Source organism: Neoarius graeffei, chromosome 7 (genome assembly GCF_027579695.1).
Source record: "Neoarius graeffei isolate fNeoGra1 chromosome 7, fNeoGra1.pri, whole genome shotgun sequence".
NCBI lineage: Eukaryota > Metazoa > Chordata > Actinopteri > Siluriformes > Ariidae > Neoarius > Neoarius graeffei.
In genome coordinates, this window is record NC_083575.1 from 67,774,911 (window position 1) to 67,795,539 (window position 20,629).

Consider the following 20,629-nt stretch of genomic DNA (forward strand, 5'->3'; position numbering starts at 1 on the left):
AGTATGTGGTGTGACCCCCTTGTGCAGCAATAACTGCAACTAAACGTTTCCGATAACTGTTGATCAGTCCTGCACACCGGCTTGGAGGAATTTTAGCCCATTCCTCTGTACAGAACAGCTTCAACTCTGGGATGTTGGTGGGTTTCCTCACATGAACTGCTCGCTTCAGGTCCTTCCACAACATTTCCATTGGATGAAGGTCAGGACTTTGACTTGGCCATTCCAAAACATTCACTTTATTCTTCTTTAACCATTCTTTGGTAGAACGGCTTGTATGCTTAGGGTCGTTGTCTTGCTGCATGACCCACCTTCTCTTGAGATTCAGTTCATGGACAGATGTCCTGACATTTTCCTTTAGAATTCACTGGTATAATTCAGAATTCATTGTTCCATCAATGATGTCAAGCCGTCCTGGCCCAGATGCAGCAAAACAGGCCCAAACCATGATACTACCACCACCATGTTTCACAGATGGGATAAGGTTCTTATGCTGGAATGCAGTGCTTTCCTTTCTCCAAACATAACGCTTCTCATTTAAACCAAAAAGTTCTATTTTGATCTCATCCATCCACAAAACGTTTTTCCAATTGAGGTTTTTCACCCACGTGACCAAGTCATGTGAGGCTGCCATTTTGGACGTCAAGGCTCGAATCAGTTTGAATGCGAGGAAGGCGACAAACGAAAAACATAAAAGAAAAAGGAGCGAGATGCAGAAAACACCTTCACTATCCAGTGACGTAGGGTATTTACAGGGCGAGCAGAGGGAGAGGTATTTGCAAAAATTGAGGTTAGCAGGCTTAGAGAACGACGTTTACCTGCTTCCACCAGGATTGTTCACTGACGTACGGAAGTACACGAAGCCCTCGTCTTTACCTGACTTCGGCCCACATGATCTGTATACCTATGTCGTTAAAAACCCATCGCCATACACAGGTATTGATCTGAAAGCGTATAAGAGTTTGGATACATACAAATATTTTGTGTCAGGCTGGGTAACATGCCTACATCAGTGGGTCGTCCCTGGAGCCGGTGGTCGCCATCTTATTACAGCTAAGGTTTGTTCACATTTTCATTTACTTTTGGTCCTCAGGATAAACAAAATGTTATTAAATGTCATTGAAATAACTTCTTAGTCTGTTGAGACATGGCCCATTATAAATTTGCTGTTACCAGGCAATGACCAAGAACTGTATTATTAGGGTCGGTGTCTGTGTTGTAGCAGTGTACTAGCAACTAGCTGTTAGCACTAGCTAATGTCAACAACATCATAGCTGGTATGTTACTGTAGCAATGTTTACGTTCAGTCATTTGGATGACTGTTAAAACCTTTCAGTCTCAAGTTTTTCCTTTACTGGATTTACTAGTCTACTGTAATTATGATCCGGCAGCTATTTACACCGGATCCAGTGTAAATAGCTGCCGGAGCACTCGGGGAGCAAGCCGGAGCGCGCTGCTTAATTTGAGGGGGAGCAAGCCGGAGCACGCTCCGGCAGCTATTTACACTGGATCCGGTGTAAATAGCTGCCGGATCATAATTACAGTAAACTAGTAAATACAGTAAAGGAAAAACTTGAGACTGAAAGGTTTTAACAGTCATCCAAATGACTGAACGTAAACATTGCTACAGTAACATACCAGCTATGATGTTGTTGACATTAGCTAGCTTGACCTTCAAAATGGCGGACACCGGGGCGTCACGTGACCCTGTGACGTCAGGTGAAAAACCTCAATAGCCTTCTGGCTTGTCCACGTGATCTTTAGCAAACTGCAGACGAGCAGCAATGTTCTTTTTGGAGAGCAATGGCTTTCTCCTTGCAACCCTGCCATGCACACCATTGTTGTTCAGTGTTCTCCTGATGGTGGACTCATGAACATTAACATTAGCAAATGTGAGAGAGGCCTTCAGTTGCTTAGAAGTTACCCTGGGGTCCTTTGTGACCTCACTGACTATTACATGCCTTGCTCTTGGAGTGATCTTTGTTGGTCGACCACTCCTGAGGAGGGTAACAGTGGTCTTGAATTTCCTCCATTTGTACACAATCTGTCTCACTGTGTGGATTGTTGGAGTCCAAACTCTTGAGAGATGGTTTTGTAACCTTTTCCAGCCTGATGAGCATCAACAATGCTTTTTCTGAGGTCCTCAGAAATCTCCTTTGTTCATGCCATGATACACTTCCACAAACATGTGTTGTGAAGATCAGACTTTGATAGATCCCTGTTCTGTAAATAAAACAGGGTGCCCACTCACACCTGATTGTCATCCCATTGATTGAAAACACCTGACTCTAATTTCACCTTCAAATTAACTGCTAATCCTAGAGGTTCACATACTTTTGCCACTCACAGATATGTAATATTGGATCATTTTCCTCAATAAATAAATGACCAAGTATAATATTTTTGTCTCATTTGTTTAACTGGGTTCTCTTTATCTACTTTTCGGACTTTTGTGAAAATCTGATGATGTTTTAGGTCATATTTATACAGAAATATAGAAAATTCTAAAGGGTTCACAAACTTTCAAGCACCACTGTAGCTGGGCACTGCTCTGGGTATGTGTGTGTGTGTGTGTGTGTGCTCATTGCTCACTTGTGTGTTTTCACTGCTTCAGATGGGTTAATTATGCATAGGATGAATGTCACTGTGCTTGAGTGTGCATGTGACAAATAAAGGCTTCTTCTTTGGTTTTTCCTTCTGGGTTTTTGGTTTCTTCATATATTGTGAACTTCTGGCCACCATACTTGCATATACGTACAAAAAGCAAATGCACTATATATGATTCTGAAACACTCAAAAGAGAGAGCTAACCTCATTCATCAACATAGATATGTGGCTTTAGTCGACAGCTCAGCCTGGCCTTTTCAGAGTGAGAGGAGAGGGTTGGTGTTTGAACGGAGAGGGAATGCATTGTTATCAGGAAGGCCTTTTGTCTTCCGCTATCAGCTTTTTTTGTGTGTGAATAGCTTTATTGTGGGAAACTGTTCCGTTCTCGCTGCCTCCACTCTCAGTAACACTATTGAAAGAAATTGTGATTTTCTTTTCTTTTTAAATTGTTAATGTCTGGCTTGATTTCAGGGTGTTTCTTCCTACTCTGTGTTGTGTCAGGAAGCAGGCTCCCCCCCATGCAGTGTATGTTGTTTTCATGGTGTCTGTGATGTTCACAGCATTCGGTCTGCACGGATGGAGGCTGTTTGGACACGGCTTTCATACTTTGGATGAAAATGGGCTCGGTTTCAACATGCAGAACAAGTGGTCTAAAGTCAAGGTGGTTAACTTTTACAGCTATGTTTTTTGAATATTTGTGCTTCCAGGACAGGAATCTGTTTGTAAATTCTGCAGTAGTTGCTGTTTGGAGTCCCACTGAGAACAGAATTGTGCATAAATCCTGGACTGGTTCTGGTTTCTTGTTTTTGTGGCTTGAAAGCTTGGTGAGATCCAGATATCTCTTTTGACATCGTCTGGAAATGGACTTCACATGCCTTTTGATGTTTCGGGCTTTGGTGCGGCTCAATGTCTTTTGTTAGTAGTTTATTAAAGTTACTGTATCATTCTGTTCCTTGAAACAAAAGCCTTCAACATCTGCCAATGTAAAGTTCAGCATGAACTTGTCTTCCCTCCCTCCCTCCCTTCCTTCCTCCATGGGTTCACTGAAAGCCAACAGTTGTTGTCCTGCAGCAATTCAGTCGAATAGTGACTTTGTGCTCTTTTATCCATTTTTGTACGTGTTTCATCTACTGTCGGTAATTGCATTTATATGGGAACCATTGACTATGCTTTTATTTTTTGCTTCCATATCATCCTTCCCTCACTGTTAGGGTGTACTTTTTGTAAAGTGTGTTTGAACATGGAATTTATGGCTGTAGATCACCAAAAATAAACCAAATCCACTGAACCTTTTGCTCCTCTGTAGCACTGGAATGCCTTCATGGTAGTGATGACTCAAGACCCATGATTTTTTTTTTTTTTTCCAGTTGCAGTGATTCAGACCTGTAGCATGAACATTTCCATAGAGGTTATTATATTTTCTTAACCATGTATGTCTAAATTTTCAGACATGTGGCCTCGACTGGAGCTGCCAGTTTGGCAAGTCTGGAAGCTAAACTACAACACATGGGTACAGATGGTTAATTATCTGGGTGGAGAGTGAGGTTGTGGCTCAAAGTGTAATTTTCACTCCGTCATCAGTAGACTAATAAGCAGTTTGGGTCTCTGTAAAATTGCTGCTCTTGCAAAATATGTTTGTTGATTAGTGTTTGTCTTAAAGCCCTGGGCTTTGTGGGATTTCCTTATGCCTGCTGGAGGAGAGAAATATTAACTTCTGAGCTCTATTAAATTACTCATGTATTCTATTCATCTATAGCCAGTATATAAGATATACTGCATATATGGATTACTGTAGTGACTGCATCTTATAATAAATAAAAGTATGTTTTTTTTCTTCCTTATTTCAGAGCTAACTTTAGGAGTAAAACCCTAAATAATACATTGTTTGGCTTGTTATTTTCTTGGCCCTTGGTCAGCTTGTCAAACCAAATCACATCAAATCAAAAATGGACAAATGCATGTGAATGACTGACTGTGTATTGATTTTTAGAGTTGCTGCATGAAAAATCAATATATTCTCCCTGTGTCTCTTTTATAATTGGAAACTTAATGACCAGCCAACTGTGCTTTGATGGGTAGAAAAAAATGAAACATGATGAAGTGTTGGAAACACCAGTACAAATGTTAGTTCTAGCTATGACCTGACCAGAGGTTCCTCTTGCACTCGGTCTCAGCTGAAGAGAACTGAATAATGCTAACGTAAGCTACTTTGTGAAGCTTGTTAAAGAGCAACGCCAATGACCTCTATTCATGTCATCATGCTCCAAAACAGGAGTGACAATGACTTCTTGTTTTATGTGATATTCAATCCACTTATATCTCCTGCGTGCCACATGCTGCATTCAGGAAAGCAAAGTAAAACCTACTAAAGCTGATTCACTCTTCGCAACCCCATGGATGGATAGTATGAGTCAAAATTTTGGACACACCTTCTAATTCAATTGTTTTTTTCTTTATTTGTATTAATAAAAAGCACTTAATGTCTTAAAGTAATGACGGATGGCGTTTCTCTTTACTTAGTTGAGCAGTTCTTGACATAATATGGATTACTACAGTTGTTGAACAGGGATGTTTACAATTGTTATATACTATTTGACTATATGACTGTTTGTTTGATCTCAGATGCGTTAAGAAAGTAAAAAATTGCACTAATTAACTTTTGACGAGGCACATCTGTTAACTGAAAAGCATTCCAGGTTGACTACCTCATGAAGCTGGTTTAGATAATGCCAATATTGTGCAAAGTGTCATCAGGGTAAACACTGGCTACTTTGAAGAATCTAAAATATGAGACACACTGTTTTTTAAACACTTTTTTTTTGTTTGTTTACCACATAATTCCATATATGATCCATATGTTATTTTATAGTTTTGATGTCTTTAGTATTGTTCTGCAATGTAGAAAGAAGACAAAATATTAAAAACAAAACTGAGTGGGTGTGTCCAAACCTTTGACTGGTACTGCATTGCCGCTTTTCCACTACCAACGCGGCTGAGTTGGGCTGAGCCGTGTGGTGCTGAGTTGGGCTGAGTCGAGCTGAGTGGGGCTGTTGGGCTTGCATTTCGACTACAACCGCGCTGAACCGTGCTGGATGGAAGTGGGTGGACACATTGGGTGGAGTTAGCGAAAGTGGGTGGACGTCACGTGATGTCGTTAGGCGGCGCAAACAGTGACATCAGTGGCCTTTTAAGCGGTAGTCTCACGACCCGGAGAGTAAACAATAAACATGGAGGACATGGAGTCGTTAGTGTTGCTGGTCTTGGTGCTGTGGCTTGTTGTCACCGACAACGCCAACAGATACTGGCAAGAGCGTATAGATGAGGCGAGGCGCATAAGGCTTCAGAAATTCTCGTAATTCGTAATTCTTCTTCTTCCGGGTTTACGGTGTTTACAGCTCCCAGCGTGCTCGCGGGGCGTGTGTGGGCATGTGAGGACACTCCTCCTCACCAATCAGTGCACAGGGGAGTGTCTCCTCACGACCTTAGCCCCACTCGGCTCGGTTTGGCTCGCTTCAGCCCCACTCCAAAACCGTGCGAGTTTTGGGTGCTGAGTAGGGCTGAAGCGAGCCGAGTCGTGCTGCTCTGAGGTAGTCGAAACGAGAGCCGTGTCGGGCTGAAGTGGGCTGAAGTGAGCTGAAAAAGGGTAGTGGAAAAGGGCCATATGTGTAGCAACTTGGCAGCAAGTTGTTCGTTAAAGATCATGTGGTGTTTTTGTAGTTTTTCTGTGCTGTAATGAACAGTGTTTGAAAATATTTACCAGCTGATAATTTTATAATGGTTCTACCACCTAGCGCCACACAACACCTTAAAACAATATGCATATGAAGCATTATTTCTGCTGTTCTGTCACTAGCTATTGTTGAATAAACAAACATGGATGTATTTTGACATCTTGTTACTTAAGTCATACCCCTGGTTCATGATGTCACAGGCATGACTCTTTCTAATGTATTTTCTTGGAGATGCACTGGTAAAGAAATGTTCACCTTGTTAGACTCAGACATGATCATGTATCAAGGCCTTTATACACTGGATACGATATGAAACTGTGATGCAAAAATACAAAAAAATTGTATGCAAAAACTTATTCTTTGCACATAGAATATGCACTCCAACTCCGATGTGAATTTAATACTCCATATTCTGTTTTGTCCTCGTTTAATGCTGCTTTCATACTGTGACTGTCAGTATTGTTCTCAGTGAATGATGGAGCCGTCTAATAGTGATGAAAAGACGTAATTATAGATGTACTCCCGAGGAAGTTTTGGTTACATCCGTTGTTGGAACGGAGACGACAACAGGGAGAATTTCATAGTCTCGTTCAAGAGTTGAAGCTGAAAGATGGGTTGTTGGGCAACAAGATTGACGAGCTGCTCATTCATTTTGCTGGCTTTTTTCTGCTTGTGTGACATCAGTGGAAACCTCATTTGATCACCTGACCAATGTGAAATTTCACAGCAAACAAGACAGATGAATTTCACAAGATGAACTTCATTCTTGGTGTGTAAAGACTATTAAGAACACACATTTAATGACCTGTATGATTTTCGTCTGGACACTCGAACTTTGTGTGCAAGGGACTTCAGGGTGAAGTTTTGTTACTTTTTTTTTTTTAAGTACTTTTATTGGTGTTGCTGCTGTGTTTTATAATACAATTTTCCAGATTTTTTTTCCTGCTGAATGACACAAGTACTGATAACATGACCCAGTTTCCAGGGAATGTGGTCTGTGGTGTGAACCGCAGGTAGTGAGTGGCGCCTGTCCTCCCCCATTTTGTGTGTGTGTGTGTGTGTTTGTGTGTGTTTTTTCTTTAATCCTACTGGGGACCAAATATCCATACACTGGTCCCCATAAAGAAAAGTCTTTTTTTTCTTAAAAAAAAACAAAAAGAGCCAAAAGGTTTGATGACTGGGGTTTAAGGTTTTAATAAGTTTAGCATAGCAATAATTAGCGGCTCTAAAGTCAGTAGGGTCCTCACAAGGAGAGACAAAAGTGTGTGTGTGTGTGTGTGTGTGTGTGTGTTTTAATCCTACTGGGGACCAAATATCCATACACTGGTCCCCATAAAGAAAAGTCCTTTTTTTTTTCTTAAAAAAAACCAACCAAACAAAAAGAGCCAAAAGGTTTGATGACTGAGGTTTAAGGTTTTAATAGGTTTAGCACAGTAATAATTAGCGGCTCTAAAGTCAGTAGGGTCCTCACAAGGAGAGACAAAAGTGTGTGTGTGTGTGTGTGTGTGTTTTAATCCTACTGGGGACCAAATATCCATACACTGGTCCCCAGTAAGAAAAGTAAATTTTTTTTTTCTTAAAAAACAAACAAAAAAAATGTATAGCTTTTATTTAAAAAGAGCCAAAAGGTTTGATGACTGAGGTTTAAGGTTTTAATAGGTTTAGCACAGCAATAATTAGCAGCTCTAAAGTCAGTAGGGTCCTCACAAGGAGAGACAAAAGTGTGTGTGTGTGTGCTTTAATCCTACTGGGGACCAAATATCCATACACTGGTCCCCATAAAGAAAAGTCTTTTTTTTTTTCTTAAAAAAAACCAACCAAACAAAAAGAGCCAAAAGGTTTGATGACTGAGGTTTAAGGTTTTAATAGGTTTAGCACAGTAATAATTAGCGGCTCTAAAGTCAGTAGGGTCCTCACAAGGAGAGACAAAAGTGTGTGTGTGTGTGTGTGTGTGTGTGTGTGTGTGTGTGTGTGTGTGTGTGTTTTAATCCTACTGGGGACCAAATATCCATACACTGGTCCCCATTAAGAAAAGTAAATTTTTTTTTCTTAAAAAACAAACAAACAAAAAAAAATGTATAGCTTTTATTTAAAAAGAGCCAAAAGGTTTGATGACTGAGGTTTAAGGTTTTAATAGGTTTAGCACAGTAATAATTAGCGGCTCTAAAGTCAGTAGGGTCCTCACAAGGAGAGACAAAAGTGTGTGTGTGTGTGTGTGTGTGTGTGTGTTTTAATCCTACTGGGGACCAAATATCCATACACTGGTCCCCATAAAGAAAAGTCTTTTTTTTTTTTTCTTAAAAAAAACCAACCAAACAAAAAGAGCCAAAAGGTTTGATGACTGAGGTTTAAGGTTTTAATAGGTTTAGCACAGAAATAATTAGCGGCTCTAAAGTCAGCAGGGTCCTCACAAGGAGAGACAAAAGTGTGTGTGTGTGTGTGTGTGTGTGTGTTTTAATCCTACTGGGGACCAAATATCCATACACTGGTCCCCATTAAGAAAAGTAAAATTTTTTTTCTTAAAAAACAAACAAACAAACAAAAAATGTATAGCTTTTATTTAAAAAGAGCCAAAAGGTTTGATGACTGAGGTTTAAGGTTTTAATAGGTTTAGCACAGTAATAATTAGCAGCTCTAAAGTCAGTAGGGTCCTCACAAGGAGAGACAAAAGTGTGTGTGTGTGTGTGTGTGTGTGTGTGTGTTTTAATCCTACTGGGGACCAAATATCCATACACTGGTCCCCATAAAGAAGTCTTTTTTTCTTCTTCTTTTTTTTCTTAAAAAAAACCAACCAAACAAAAAGAGCCAAAAGGTTTGATGACTGAGGTTTAAGGTTTTAATAGGTTTAGCACAGAAATAATTAGCGGCTCTAAAGTCAGCAGGGTCCTCACAAGGAGAGACAAAAGTGTGTGTGTGTGTGTGTGAGAGAGAGAGAGAGAGAAAAGCAGTGCTGAAATGTGCTCAGTAGAAGTGCTGAGGGAGAGAAACTAACGGGAACTCCTGAGGGAATGAACCGCAGCGTGTCTTCAGTACTTTCACACATCAGTTTCAGAACACAGTAATAAATAAGGTGAGTAGATGAAGTTTCACTTGTTAAAGGATTTTATTGGTAGACGAGACGCATTACTGAAGCTCCATCCAAGCAGCCGAGAGACTAAAACGTGTGTGTGTGTGTGTGTGTTTTAGTCTCTCGGCTGCGATGGAGATTGGATCGAACCAACATTTATAAATTAAAAAAAAAACCCTCAGCGGCACAATTAATGTTTATAATGTGTAAGGGAGGACAGTTCACACCAGTCTGGCCAAATTAGGTGTGTAGAAAGTGCGCATAATCTCCTCTTTGTCCATCCCGGTTCCGTGTATCCGACAGGTTGTGTGTTTTATTAATGACTGAGTGTAAGTCTGTAAACACCTGCGCTGCTGCACGCGCCCGGATGCTGCGTTCACACGGTGTGGACGGGATTAAAACTCACACCATTCTGTAATCTGAATCCCCGGATGACGGCTCTGTTAAACTAAATAACAAGCCCTTTAAAAGCCACATCAGCGGTACCATCATGATCTAACTGTTCAGCGGCGGAGGGAAATCTTCCTCGCGGTGTCGCTTTAATTCAAAACCAGAGAAATAAAGTGATGTGATGTGATGAGTGCGACTAGACTATCACCAACACTGGTGTTCCAAATATCCGTGTTTGTGTTCGGATTTAAACCCAAAGTGTGCGTGACCTAAACCGGAACTGTTTTTTCCCCTGTTATATTAGAAAACTTTAAAGTAGGAAATTACTCAGTTGCTCCTACAGTCACTCATTTGCAGCTTTTGATTGACAGGTCATTCAGCCAATCAGATTCTGCATTCGATTGGAGTCTGTCAGTTGACAGTACTGATGGAAGTTCGGATCTTTTTACTGACTCGGATCTTTGAATCTTGTTCAATAAAATGAACGAATCTGTTTACCGAATCATTCGTTCATTGGCTCTAGTGTGGTGCTGTAACTACTCTAAACAGTTCTTAAACTTTAAGAGAACATGATTTGCTTCGCTTGGTAAAATATAATACATACATGTTATTTAGGCGGCATGGTGGTGTAGTGGTTAGCACTGTCGCCTCACAGCAAGAAGGTCCAGGTTCAAGGGCCTTTCTGTGCGGAGTTTGCATGTTCTCCCCGTGTCCGCGTGGGTTTCCTCCGGGTGCTCCGGTTTCCCCCACAGTCCAAAGACATGCAGGTTAGGTTAACTGGTGACTCTAAATTGACCGTAGGTGTGAATGTGAGTGTGAATGGTTGTCTGTGTCTATGTGTCAGCCCTGTGATGACCTGGTGACTTGTCCAGGGTGTACCCCGCCTTTCACCCGTAGTCAGCTGGGATAGGCTCCAGCTTGCCTGCGACCCTGTAGAACAGGATAAAGCGGCTAGAGATAATGAGATGAGATGTTATTTTCCAGCTGGGAGGTCCATATCGTGAAATACCGTGACCGAGGTCTTGAAAGTACTGAGCGAGGCCCTCTGGGCCGAGTTCAGTATTCAAGGCTGAGGTCACGGTATCTCACCATACGGACCAGCCTTAAGCTGGTAAATAATATATTAATTTTTTTCTTTACCAAATTCTAACAGGGCAGCATGGTGGTGTAGTGGTTAGCGCTGTCGCCTCACAGCAAGAAGGTCCGGGTTCGAGCCCCGTGGCCGGCGAGGGCCTTTCTGTGCGGAGTTTGCATGTTCTCCCCGTGTCCGCGTGGGTTTCCTCCGGGTGCTCCGGTTTCCCCCACAGTCCAAAGACATGCAGGTTAGGTTAACTGGTGACTCTAAATTGACCGTAGGTGTGAATGTGAGTGTGAATGGTTGTCTGTGTCTATGTGTCAGCCCTGTGATGACCTGGCGACTTGTCCAGGGTGTACCCTGCCTTTCGCCCGTAGTCAGCTGGGATGGGCTCCAGCTTGCCTGCGACCCTGTAGAAGGATAAAGCGGCTAGAGATGATGAGATGAGATGAGAAATTCTAACAGAAACCGAGAGCGCCTGAAAGGGAAAACCGAGCCGCCATTTTGAATCCTTATTCACGGCTGTAATGCAAATCGCTTCCTCCTCGGTATACAAGTGCACTTCCATGGCAGGAAAAAAAACTACATTTTGCTGTCTATGTAGTCCCCTATTTATACAAAATTGAGTCATTCAGGATTCAGCCATGTTTTTGCTCGGCGTTAGCAACAGTTACAGGTTTTTAGCTTTGTCCTGAAATGTTTTATTTTATTTCTTCTTCCTCAGGGTATTAAAACTTGCTTTCGCTGTGAACACTGTTGTTATCGCTATCCATGCTGTAAAATTAATGCTATTCTCCTGAGAAATGCTGGCAAAAATTTATAAGATTTTTGATAATCTTATAAATAAATCTTATTTAAAAAAAATATAAATGTTGACAAAAAATGCTATTATGTTTCTTGTTGTGAACGAGCGAGTGGCCAGAGGTCCATAACCGGAGTCTGTAACTGGGGTAGGATACGGACCCACTTGCCAGCCAGTCAGAGTGCAGGATTTGGATCGCGAAAAAATTAAATGTTATTCACCAGCTGGGAGGTCCATATCGTGAAATACCATGACCAAGGTCTTGAAAGTACTGAGCGAGGCCCTCTGGGCCGAGGTCAGTATCCAAGGCCGAGGTCACGGTATTTCACCATACAGACCGACCTTAAAGGAACAGTCCACCGTATTTCCATAATGAAATATGCTCTTATCTGAATTGAGACGAGCTGCTCCGTACCTATCTGAGCTTTGCGCGACCTCCCAGTCAGTCAGACGCAGTCAAACGCGCTGTCACTCCTGTTTAGCAATGTAGCTAGGCTCAGCATGGCCAACGGTATTTTTTGGGGCTGTAGTTAGATGCGACCAAACTCTTCCGCGTTTTTCCTGTTTACATAGGTTTATATGACCAGTGATATGAAACAAGTTCAGTTACACAAATTGAAACGTAGCGATTTTCTATGCTATGGAAAGTCCGCACTATAATGACAGACGTACTAACACCTTCTGCGCGCTTCGGCAGCGCATTGATATCTGAGCTCCGTATCAATGCGCTGCCGAAGCGCGCAGAAGGTGTTAGTACGCCTGCCAAGTATATGATACTTGCCAAGTATAGTTACTAGTTTGTATAGAGTCAGCTAATGCATACATAACCGCCAACATGTTGTCATCATCTTCTTCTCCCTTACCCAGCAATGTTGCCAGGTTGGAGTCCATGTGGACCCTATTGATCTACATGTCATATTAATTGGAACATGGATGCCCTTCCTGCCGCAACCCTCCCATTTCTGGGCTTGGGAAACAACTATTCATATACACACTCGAACCTGTGGACAATTTAGAGTAGCCAGTTAACCTAACTGTGTGGGGACTGTGAGGGGAAACTGGAGAACCCGGAGGAAACCCACACAGACACAGGGAGAACATGCAAACTCCACACAGAAAGGCCCCTGTCGGCCACTGGGCTCGAACCCAGAACCTTCTTGCTGTGAGGCAACAGTGCTAACCATTACACTACCTTGCTGCCCCATAACCTGCAACATGTAACTTTATTTTAGTATTACCGTAAGTTAAGACAACATACAGGACTTCAAAATTGATAAAAATTCAAGGACATCTCAGTAAAAGCAAACACGTGTCATTCAGTGTGGAGATAAGATTTGTCTTTTTATTGTGGACTGAATGTCACTGCCTTCTAATATTATAACTAACCTGAAAACGATCAAAGAAATTGGTTTTGATGCATAAACACAGTATCTCTGTGGTAAAATGTTTTGCACCATAAATAAATACAATTGTATTACTCTTTTCTGCAGCTGTTTTGGAGCGAGTGAATAATACCGCTTGATGACAGTCATTTTGACAAAAAAAAAAAGTTACCCTTGCTCTTATACACAGACATTATATACACAATTTAGAAGTCAAGGATGAAAAAGATACATCTATTCTGAATACCAAGCATGGACTTGCTCACGGTATCCTTTTACCCAAATTCCCATTTCCTTGTATTGAATCTTCTGTGGGTCATAGGTCTGGCACTGTTCTTTATTACTGTTGCTATTTCCAACAATTGGATTGATGTTTTTTTAAATTGATTTTTAATTCATTATTAAAATGACATTGTATAAAAATGATACAATAACATAATAATGTGTTGCCAGGCAAAACAACCCTCGCCCAGCAGCACTTATTTTATACCTATATGTTGATAATGGTAATATTTCTCAATCATCGGTTGTCAGGTTATAGCCCTATGAAAATCCATGACCTTGAGTTTGACATTTCAAAGTCATTCAAGGTCAAATGTCATGGTGCCAAATGAAAGCCCATATGGCACTTCCTATAAGTTGATAATGGTAAATATCTGTCTACCATCAACTCTCTTCAAGTTATAGCCCTCTGAAAATCCATGACCTTGAGTTTGACCTTTCAAGGTCACTCAAGGTCAAAGATCATGGTGCCAAATGAAAGGCCATATGGGAGTCCCTATATGCTCATAATAGTAAACATTTGTCTATCGGCAACCGTTTTTGAGTTATAATGGAGAATTTTATTTTGACTGAAAGGTTGACCTTTCCAGTGACCTTCACCTTGACCCGATTACCCCCAAAATTTAATCAGGCAACCATTGCCCACCTACCCTGAAAATTTGAAGTCAATCAGTGCAACCGTCTAGACGCTAGATTGTTGACCGACACACACACACACACACACACACACACACACACACACACACACACACACACACACACACAAACAAACAAGGTCAAAGGTCATGGTGCCAAATGAAAGCCCACATGTGACTTCCTATATGTTGATCATGATAAACATTTCTCTCTCTGTTACCGTTTTCGAGTTATAATGGAAAATATGCTAATTTTACCAATGACCTTGACCCCCCCGACATTTGACCCCCAACCACTAGGAAAACTATGAGAGATACCCTGTCGTGTAGCATATCAATGGAAGCAGAATTGAAAGATGAACATTTTGAAATTGGTTTGAAGTAAACCTGATGAATATGAAGGAAGATATCGCGAAAAAACCAATTTTGACCTTTTTGGTGATCTTGACCGGATGACCCTCAAAATGTTGGAGGTTCTATTTGAGACCAATGCACATCTATCCTGAAAGTTTCATGAAGTTTGGTCCAGCCGTTTTCCCATAATGTTGCTAAAAAACAAACAAAAAAACCCCACCGAAGACAATACCTCGCCTCCTGGTTGTCTCCATCCCGGGCAGGGTAACAAAGAAACCCCACCTAAAACAATACCTCGCCTCCCTGGTGGACTCCGTCCTGGGCGGGGTAACAAAGAAACCCCACCGAAGACAATACCTCGCCCCCGGTTGTCTCCATCCCGGGCAGGGTAACGAAGAAACCCCACCTAAAACAATACCTCGCCTCCCTGGTGGACTCCGTCCTGGGCGGGGTAACAAAGAAACCCCACCGAAGACAATACCTCGCCTCCCTGGTGGACTCCGTTCCGGGCAGGGTAACGAAGAAACCCCACCGAAAACAATACCTCGCCCCCAGTGGACTCCGTGCCAGGTGAGGTAATAAATGGATAACACAAAGTGCAAGCACTTATTTCCATTGTGGTCCAAAAGGAGTTACACGATCAACATGTGAACAAAAGTTAGAGTATACAATAACAAGTGGGGTTAAAAATTTTACAGTCAGCAGAGTAAAAATACAGTAAGCAGGGTTTCCCCTGGGTTCTGAAAAATATTCTCCACTTTTTTTCCTTGAAAAATAGTCAAATAAGTATTCACTTTTTCTTAGTCTGTATTTTTTTCTTAGTTACTGACTTATCAAAGTGGACTTAATGAGAAGGGTTGATGAAAGTATGGGGGTGTATGTAGGAGCTAGGAGTATATGTGTATATGTAAATGGTGTTTATGTATGTACTTGTTTATGAGATGTGAGTCACAAAGATCTGATTAATGCTGAACCTGATAACATTGACTTGTCTGATGTGAAAACAAATATCCCTTTGGGACAATAAAGACTATTCTATTCTGTTCTAATACAGAGTTATACCAACCAAACTGGCACAATTCATATATTTGTACAGATACAGCTCAGCCTCTCCATTACATATAAAATTTAGGCTTCACTCCAGCCTCTGATAAGAGAGACTTGATTTTGGGCGCCCTGTGCACCATCAGGCTATTTCAGGCTATTTTAGCATGGGATTATTCAAGAGATATTGGGACTCCCTTTAGCCTTTACTTCAACACAAAACTTGATTTACAATATGACAGAGTCATGGAGAGTCTTGGAACGAACAACACTGAAGGAATCTGAGTTTCCTGTCGATTTACGAACCGAATACAGAATGATACCGCAGTTTACATCATGCATTAGTTAGACCAGAGCCGTTTCTGTTCTAGCTATTGAACAGACCGGCCGCTCAGTCCAGTATTCCTGAGGCTTGTATTTTTTAAGGGAGATTAGCGTCCCTTGGTTGGCGAGGTTATATCTAACTTTACAAGGTAATATTATCACCCACACTTTCAAAGATTATGACATCTTTATTATTGATTTTTGCACTGCTCTTTTTAAATTTGTCATTCACTTCAGTTTGTTTCCTTACTATTAAGTTATCATCAACACCCATAATGTCTCAGGAAACTGAGGCACATGTCAATTGACTTAATGTCACTAGTAAAATTTATCATCAGTTTCAAGTCAAGTCAAAGTCCCTCTCACGCCAGAATCTGGTCTTCCCAGGCAGCCTCCTGTCCCGGTACTAACCAACTCTTTAAGGCGTATGGGCATGGTACAGATCTCCGTTTCTATAGCCCTCAGCCTCTTGCCTCTACAGCTAGGGTTACACTGGGGGGGGCTAGTCCTCTGGTAACTGCGAGAGTTTGACTTCTTCACTCGTATCTGTATTGCAGCATGCCTTGCCAGACAGTAGTAGGTACCATTTTTATGATGGTCTTTGGTATGACCCGACCACAAGTAGAACTCGTGATCTCCCGGTTGAGAGGCGGACCCGCTAACCACTAGGCCAACTTGCGGTCTGTCATCAGTTTAATAAAAATATATCCTTTCTCACTCACACATCTCTTCTTTAGGACTACAAAGACACAAATTCTAACCTACATTATTATATTACAACATTCAAAATCCCAGATGACATCCAAGGCAGGGTCCCCCCCATATTAATCTCTTACTTTTTTGAGGGTGAAAATACCTGGGGGCTATAGCCCTGAAACGTAGGTCTCTTAGGTTGCTTGCCGGCTGACACCACTTTCAATGTGGCATTTTATTTATTTATTTTTAAAACCAGCCCCTGTATTACTGACACTGTCCGATGTGCTCGGGGACAGTATGGGGCTCTGAGTGTGTCTCCCCCGTGCCTGTTTCGGCCCTTAAATCATCTTCAGCGCTTGAAGTTCGCTCAAAAAAAACTTTGCCAGCTTAGACTGCACCATTGTTTAGTTCACGCCGAGATAATTACATCACCACGCCAGGCCGATTAATTCACACTGTGATTGGTCAAAAGCTTGGCACTCATTTGGTCATTATGTGGAGTTGATTTTTATTGGTCACGAGCATGTGCTCATTGTTTACACTCTGGCTTCCTGCTGTCGCTTCACTGGGGTTAGAGTTCAGCAAACGGCGCGATCTGTGGAGGGATTTCTATAAAAGATGGCTTATGATAATGATGACAAATACATTTGTCAGTGTGACGACTGCTAGTAATTTTCTCTTCGTCAGTGATGGATTATATTCGTCAATGACGAGTGTGACGAGCGCCAGCGGGAACTCTGAGTAAGTAAATGTTTAATACCGAACAAAAGCCGAAGAGCTACATCATGTAAGCGCGCAGCATTGTTACAAGTGCCAATCATTTGTCATCGTTTAAGTGTGCAGCAGTTTAAAAGCCTAGGTATGAGGTGAAGCAAAGATTTCATGGACTGTCTGTGAATAAAGAGGATATAATCTTCTAAGTTTCTGTAGTTGTCTCAAAACAGACACACTTAAGGGAAATCTGCTATGTTCTGCTGTGAAAACTAAAAGCTGTGGTCTGTGCTGTAGCTGTTGCATCTCTAATGATCTGTTTTCTCATAATAAATGTCCACAGTATTGTCAGAAGGCTCACCACATTACTCCCACAGTCCCATAGACCTCACATATTTAATTGCATTGTCATGTGATCTGACTAAATCCACATTGGGGTTTACTTCAGATCAAACAGATCCAGCTAACAGGCTTTGGCACACTTGGGAGAACAAGCAATGTGAAGTAAATCCTCCTTTTGATCGCTCTGCAAAACATCACAAATGTGTCCATGGGTTTGTTCAGCACAGTTATTTTGAGGATCTTTGAGAGAAGGTTAGTGTCGGAGAGTCTGCGATCATTTTCGGCTTGTTTGTTACTATTCCAGGTTAAAAGGCATTCGTGTCCCGTGGTTGTTGACTTGTGTGGCAGAGGTAACGTTTCCTTTTACTATATGAAATTGTGTGTGTACGTATGGCAGCGGTTTAACCCTTCTCTCTGTCTGTAGCTCACCAGTTCCAGGTAATTCTTACTCTTCCAGTTTTCTCTTGCTGATAGACGGAGTCACTCATTCAACTCGACTGTTCATATCATGTTTCAGGGCCCCTATAGAGTGGCCTTCTTTGTTGTGAATGAGAATCGTCCTGTGTGCTGAGGATTAATCATAGGATTTGAATGATGACACTGACAAACAGACTGATATTGCAGATGACACAGTGTGTGTTAGGCGTGTACCAAAATGACTTTTGTACATCAGTTTACGATATTATTGCAAAATTGTATTTACACAAAATAGTATTTTAAGCTGAATGTAACATCTTTCATGCGGACACATTTCACTGCCATGATGCGTTACATGACACCGATCTTTATAGTTGAACATGTGACATTTTGTTTACTTCTGGTCTCGGATGTGTTTCCAAAACTTGTGGCACTCCCCGCCGACATTGAGATTTGAAAAATCATCTCTGGAAAAAATTATGTATACAGCGTAAGACAGCTAAGAGGAACAGCAGCGGTATTGTATACAGCAGACTTGTAGTATTTAGTCCAGGACTCGTGCCCTAATTTTAAGGACTCGTGACTTGACTTGGACTTGAGCACTGATGACTCCGATTCGTGCATTAACTGCATTCGGATTCGTAAATTGGAGACGAGGACTCGGATATTTTCTTTTAGTTTTTGTAAGATGCCGTAATAATTTGACATAAGATATTTATATCTACATTAATTTTGTAGTTGTACTAATTTCGTGCAAGAGTGTCACACCTCCGCACCTTGGCACGTGCATCAAATAGACTCTCAGGCGCACTCCAGACAGTGCGCCAAGCAGACTCTCGCACACGCCGTAAACAACTTGCACCTGTACAGGATTAAGGCACAATCAGCGTGCCTGTATAAAAACTGTGAAAACATACTTTGCAAAGTATTGAGTTGCGTTGCTAACACATTACTGAGCCTTATTTCCTTGTTTGATTTCCTGTTTCTCGTCTTTGATTCTGCAGAGTCTACGATAGCCTGTTTGTATCTCGCTCGACCTATTGCCTGTCTCACTGTTTTATGATTTTGCCTGCCGTTCGGGATTGTTGATATTAATAAACGCACCTTCTGCACTTACATCCGTCTCCCAACCATCTCTGACAGAATATTCCCTGACAAAGAATGCACATTCACCTGTTCATACGTCATGTTCAGGAACAAACTAATGTTAATGGCGCTAAAACGGCTACCGTCAAATGGTGCGGTTGGACTGTTGTTCTTGGACTGGACTCGGATCAATAGTGAACGTGATTTTGAAAATTTTTTTTTTTTAACGACTTTGACTTGACTCGGACTTGAACACTAGGAACTCACGACTGGACTTGGACTCGAGGTTTAGTGACTCGACTACAACACTAGTACACAGTGAGGCTTGGAAGAGAGGCGTATAGGCATATTATGATTGTCCTTTTATTTATTTATATTAAACTTGCTTTTGTTTTAAAAATGCTCAAAAAGGAAAGTAATTCTCATACATTGGCCTTTCAAATGGCCTAAACCTTACTTAGGTTGATTTGTGTGTATGTAAAACATCATGGTTGAGCCTGCTGTCTTACAGAGAACAGGTTATTTATCCATCCATCCATCCATCCATCCATCCATCCATCCATCCATCCATCCATGAATAAAGCAGTGTTTGTCCATGAACTCAGTGTTCATATCACGTTTTCCTCTGTAATAAATTTTGGACTGATTTATTAAAATGTATGTGGAGCTGTACAGGTTGTGTTTCCTATTTCATGAGTGATTAGTAATGTCCAACAGTGCACTGTAATGCAATTTTTCTCTGAAATTCAGGACAAAACTAGTGTGAAAACCAAAAGTGATTGCAGATCACTTGTCTAACACTCCTCATAGAAAGCGTGAAATGGTACCACACTGCCAACATTGAGCGTCACTGCTGCTGCTCAAGCTGGCCGGCACAGGAGGCTAAAGGAAATAGTGTTTTTATTCACTTTCTAATTCTGGCGGCATAGTGGTGCAGTGGTTAGCACCGTTGCCTCACAGCAAGAAGGTTCCGGGTTCGAATCTCACGGCCGACGGGGGCCTTTCTGTGTGGAGTTTGCATGTTCTCCCCATGTCTGTGTGGGTTTCCTCCGGTTTCCCCCACAGTCCAAAGACATGCAGGTTACGTAAAATACCCAACCACTGGGGTTGCACAAGCCAGTGCATACTTGGTGCCGGTCCCAAGCCTGGATAGATTGGAGAGGGTTGTGTCAGGAAGGGTATTTGGTGTAAAAACTAAAAACAAACCTATGCCAAATTAAATATGTGGGAAAAAGATCCGCTGTGGCAACCCCTAACGGGAGCAGCTGAGTGATGATGATGATTCACTTTCTAATTCTCATTACCATTTCGTCGTCGGCTGTCCGCTAGCAATGATGACTGCTTCATTAGGATGCACAGAAACAGAGATGGGCCGCGAGGCCCGCACCAGAGCTCCTCTCCTGATGAAACGCCTTGCACAGTAAGGTAAGACAAATGTCGTGCCCCCATCGTATTGTCTCTCTGGACCTCCAGACCTGATGCCAAGTGGTGCACAAAAGTGCCACAGACCTGACTGGTATGGAAGTTGCCCCGCAGTAACCACTGACTTGCCGAGTGACGCCATCCGTTGGCCATTTGATTGGCTCTTCCGCGTGCCATCAGGTGGCGTGCCGTTGACCCTATTGGGTTCATCTGCCACATTGCACCTAAAAGCATCTTGCTGCCAGCACCTTATTGTTGATGTACT

The 20,629-nt window shown here is 41.8% G+C and overlaps 1 protein-coding gene across 5 annotated transcripts in view; it reads left to right on the top strand.

Annotated features, from left to right (window-relative positions):
* Positions 1-20,629, top strand: part of usp54a (ubiquitin specific peptidase 54a) — a 176,001-nt gene that overhangs the window by 38,470 nt on the left and 116,902 nt on the right. Inside the window, exon 1 of one of the 5 annotated variants that reach the window (XM_060926289.1) lies at positions 9,355-9,405. The exons of the other annotated variants lie outside the window; for them this stretch is intronic. The gene's annotated coding sequence lies outside the window, so the exon portion shown is untranslated. Of the gene's footprint in view, positions 1-9,354; positions 9,406-20,629 lie in introns of those variants that run through there. 5 annotated transcript variants of the gene reach the window in all.